General features: G+C 38.5%; 1 non-coding gene across 1 annotated transcript; it reads left to right on the top strand.

Moving 5' to 3' along the window:
* The first annotated feature begins 1,886 nt into the window (after positions 1 to 1,886).
* Positions 1,887 to 1,994, top strand: LOC112787509 (small nucleolar RNA R71). The gene has a single exon (XR_003194919.1). It is a non-coding gene; the product is annotated as a small nucleolar RNA R71 (small nucleolar RNA).
* Positions 1,995 to 5,120: the final 3,126 nt, after the last annotated feature.

Below are 5,120 nucleotides of genomic sequence, written 5' to 3'. Positions count from 1 at the left end.
CGTTTAACGCCCATTCTGCTACCCTTACTGGCGTTTAAATGCCAGTAAGCTTCTCCTCCAGGGTGTTCTATTTTTCATTCTATTTTTCAGTCTGTTTTTGCTTTTTCAATTATTTTTGTGACTTCACATGATCATCAACCTACAGAAAACATAAAATAACAAAAGAAAATAGAAATTTAACATAGATAAGTAAAATTGGGTTGCCTCCCAATAAGTGCTTCTTTAATGTCAATAGCTTGACAGTGGGCTCTCAAGGAGCCTCACATATACTCAGAGCATGGCCTCCCAACACCAAACTTAGAGTTTGAATGTGGGGATTTTATTTGACTCTGCATTAAGAGAAGCTTTTCATGCATCTTCTCCATGGTTACAGAGGGAGATCCTTGAGCTTTAAACACAAAGAAGTCCTTATTCACTTGAAGGACCAATTCTCCTCTGTCAACATCAATCACAGCTTTTACTGTGGCTAGGAAGGGTCTGCCAAGGATGATGGATTCATCCACACACTTCCCAGTCTCTAGGATTATGAAATCAGTAGGGATGTAGTGGTCTTCAACCTTTACCAAGACATCCTCTACAAGTCCATAAGCCTGTTTCTTTGAATTGTTTGCCGTCTCCAGTGAGATTCTTGCAGCTTGTACCTCAATGATCCCTAGCTTCTCCATTACAGAGAGAGGCATGAGGTTTATGCTTGACCCTAGGTCACACAGAGCTTTCTCAAAGGTTATGGCGCCTATGGTACAAGGTATTGAGAACTTTCCAGGATCTTGTCTCTTCAGAGGTAATTTCTGCCTAATCAAGTCATCCAGATCTTTAGTGAGTAATGGAGGTTCATTCTCCCAAGTCTCATTACCAAATAACTTGGCGTTTAGCTTCATGATTGTTCCAAGGTACTTAGCAAATTGCTCTACAGTAACATCTTCATCCTCTTCAGAGGAAGAATACTCATCAAAGCTCATGAATGGCAAGAGTAAATTCAATGGAATCTCTATGGTCTCTGTGTGAGCCTCAGATTCCTATGGTTTCTCAACAGGGAATTCCATGGAGGCCAATGGACGTCCATTGAGGTCTTCCTCAGTAGAGATCACTGCCTCTTCCTCCTCTCCAAGTTCGGCCATGTGAGACGTGTTTATGGCCTTGCACTCTCTCTTTGGATTCTCTTCTGTATTGCTTGGGAAAATACTAGGAGGGAGTTCAATAATTTTCTTACTCAGCTGACCCACTAGTGCCTCCAAATTTCTAATAGAGGACCTTGTTTCAGTCATGAAACTTTGAGTGGTTTTCATTAGATCAGATACTACAGTTGCTAATTCAGAGTGGCTCTGCTTAGAATTCTCTGTCTGTTGCTGAGAAGATGATGGAAAAGGTTTGCCATTGCTAAACCTATTTCTTCCACCATTATTGTTGTTGAAGCCTTGTTGAGGCCTCTGTTGATCCTTCCATGAAAGATTTGGATGATTTCTCCATGAAGGATTATAGGTGTTTCCATAGGAATCTCCCATGTAATTCACCTCTTCCATTGCTGGGTTCTCAGGATCATAAGCTTCTTCTTCAGGGGAAGCTTCCTTAGTACTGCCTGGTGCAGCTTGCATTCCAGACAGACTTTGAGAAATCATATTGACTTGCTGAGTCAATATTTTATTCTGAGCCAGTATAGCATTCAGAGTATCAATCTCAAGAACTCCTTTCTTCTGATTTGTCCCATTATTCACATGGTTCCTTTCAGAAGTGTACATGAATTGGTTATTTGCAACCATCTCAATGAGTTCCTGAGCTTCTGCAGGCGTCTTCTTCAGATAAAGAGATCCTCCAGCAGAGCTGTCCAATGACATCTTAGACAGTTCAGACAGACCATCATAGAAGATACCGATGATGCTCCATTCAGAAAGCATGTCAGAAGGACACCTTCTGATCAATTGCTTGTATCTTTCCCAAGCTTCATAGAGGGATTCTCCTTCTTTCTGTCTGAAGGTTTAGACTTCCACTCTAAGCTTGCTCAATTTTTGAGGTGGAAAGAACTTTTCCAAGAAGGCATTTACTAGCTTTTCCCAAGAGTTCAGGCTTTCTTTGGATTGTGAATCCAAACATGTCCTAGCTCTGTCTCTTACAACAAAAGGAAAGAGCATAAGTCTGTAGACTTCAGGGTCAACCACATTGGTCTTGACAGTGTCACAGATTTGCAAGAATTCAGCTAAGAACTGATAAGGATCTTCCATTGGAAGTCCATGAAACTTGCAATTCTGTTGCATCAGAGAAACTAATTGAGGCTTAAGCTCAAAGTTGTTTACTCCAATGGCAGAGATTGAGATGCTTCTCCCATAGAAGTCGGGAGTAGGTGCAGTAAAGTCACCAAGCACCTTCCTTGCATTGTTGGCATTGTTGTTGTTTTCGGCTGCCATGGCTTCTTCTTGTTTGAAAATTTCTGTTAGGTCCTCTACAGAGAGTTGTACTTTAGCTTCTCTTAGCTTTCTCTTAGCTTTCTCTTCAAGGTCCTTTTAGGTTCAGGATCAGCTTCAACAAGAATGCTTTTGTCCTTGCTTCTGCTCATATGAAAAGAGAAGAAGAAAGTATGGAATCCTCTATGTCACAGTATAGAGATTCCTTGAAGTGTTAGAGGAAAAGAAGAATAGAAGGAGAAGGTAGAAAGGGAAGAATTCGAACTTAAGAGGGATAGAGTTTGAATTGTTGATAGTGGAGGAGTGTTAGTCCTTTAAATAGAAGGATGTGAGAAGAGGGGAAGAATTTTCGAAATTAAAGTAAAAGATTTTGAAATAATTAAAAGAAATTTTGAAAATTTGATTGATGATTTTCGAGAATTAAAGTTGGGAAAGAAATTAAGTGATTTTGGAAAAAGATTTTTGAAATTAGAAATCAAAAAGATATGATTGAAAATTATTTTGAAAAAGATGTGATTAAGAAGGTATGATTGAAAAGATATGGTTTTAAAAAGATATGATTGAAATGATATAATTGAAAAACAATTTAAAAAATTTGATTTTAAAATTAATGACTTGGCTAACAAGAAATTTAAAAGATATGATTCAGATATTAAACCTTTCTTAACAAGAAAGCAACATATTTGAAATTTTTGAATCAAATCATTAATTGTTAGCAAGTATTTTCGAAAATAGTAAAAAAAATGGAAAGAAATTTATTTTGAAAAGATATTATTGAAAAGATATGATTTGAAAAAGATTTGATTTTGAAAACTTATGAAAACTTGAAAAAAATTTGAATTAAAAACGAAATCTTCCCTCTTATGTCATCCTGGCATTAAACGCCAGAATGGTATCCATTCTGGCGTTTAACGCCCAAAATGCTACCCTTTTGGGCGTTTAACGCCCAGCCAGGTACCCTGGCTGGCGTTTAAACGCCAGTTTTCCTTCTTCACTGGGCGTTTTGAACGCCCAGCTTTTTCTGTGTAATTCCTCTGCTGCATGTTCTGAATCTTCAATTCTCTGTATTATTGACTTGAAAAGACATAATTTTGAAAAATTTTTGGATTTTTAATGATGAGGAACAATCAAAATGCAATTAAACATGGAAAACTAAGATCAAATACATAATGCATGCAAGGCACCAAACTTAAAAGTTTGTATACTAAGGTTTATAACAATTTGAAAAATGCATGTGAGAAACAACTAAACACACAGAACAAGAGAATTTCAAGATCAGAGCAAGGAAATCATCAAGAACATCTTGAATATCAATGACGAACATAATGCATGTAATTTTCAAAAATTAGAAGAATAAAGACATGCAATTGACACCAAACTTAAAATTAGACACTAGACTTAAACAAGAAACATAGAATATTTTTTATTTTTATGGTTTTATAAAAAAATTTTGTGATTTTTAAAAAATTGAGTGGAAAAGAAAATAAAGGGATTCAAAATTTTTAATAAGAATTCCAGGAATCATTGCAATGCTAGTCTAAGACTCCGGTCCAGGAATTAGACATGGCTTACTAGCCAGCCAAGCTTTCAAAGAAAGCTCCGGTCCAAAACACTAGACATGGCCAATGGCCAGCCAAGCTTTAGCAGATCATTACTTTCAACAGCAAAATTGATAGAAATCAACAAGCTCTTGTGATGATAAGTTGAAACCTCAGTCCAAAAGATTAGACATGGCTTCACAGCCAGCCAGACTTCAACAAATCATCATGAAACTCTAGAATTTATTCTTAAAAATTCTGAAGAACAAAATAAAAAATTTTCTTTTGTATTTTTGAAAAAAAATTTCGAAAATAAAAAGTAAAAAGCTTAAACATAAAATAAAATTACCTAATCTAAGCAACAAGATGAGCCGTCAGTTGTCCAAACTCGAACAATCTCCGGCAACGACGCCAAAAACTTGGTGCACAAAATTGTGATCATCAATGGCGCCAACAACTTAGTACGCACAATTGTAATCTCAACTCTTTATCACAACTCCGCACAACTAACCAGCAAGTGCACTGGGTCGTCCAAGTAATACACCTTACGCGAGTAAGGGTCGATCCCACGGAGATTGTCAGCTCGAAGCAAGCTATGGTCATCTTGTAAATCTCAGTCAGGCGGATTCAAATGGTTATGGAGATTTGATAATTAAAAGATGGATAAAATATAAAATAAAGATAGAGATACTTATGTAATTCATTGGTGAGAATTTCAGATAAGCGTATGAAGATGCTTTGTTCCTCCTGAACCTCTGCTTTCCCATTTCCTTCTTCCAATCATTCATACTCCCTTCCATGGCAAGCTTATGTTGGGTTTCACCGTTGTCAATGGCTACCTCCCGTCCTCTCAGTGAAAATGGTCCTGATGCATTGTCACTGAACCGGGTGCATGGCCGAAAGTTGAGCTGGAGTTGGGCTGGACTCGTGCTGGAAGCCCAAGCCTCACCACGCGAACGCATGCCCCATGCGTCCACGTCATATCCCATGATGGCCACTCACGCGATCGCGTCACCCACGCGATCGCGTCACCCAGATTTTTGGCAAAAGAGTTTTGAACAGAGAGTTGTGCGACCGCGAGGCTGCACTCGCGTCACTAGCACAAATCGAGTCACGCGATCGCGTGCCCCACGCGTCCGCGTCGCCTAACCTTATTGCGCACCACGCGACCGCGTCACCCACGTGA

Source organism: Arachis hypogaea, chromosome 20, assembly GCF_003086295.3.
Source record: "Arachis hypogaea cultivar Tifrunner chromosome 20, arahy.Tifrunner.gnm2.J5K5, whole genome shotgun sequence".
In the NCBI taxonomy this organism is placed as follows: domain Eukaryota; kingdom Viridiplantae; phylum Streptophyta; class Magnoliopsida; order Fabales; family Fabaceae; genus Arachis; species Arachis hypogaea.
This window is presented reverse-complemented; position numbering and strand designations above follow the sequence as displayed.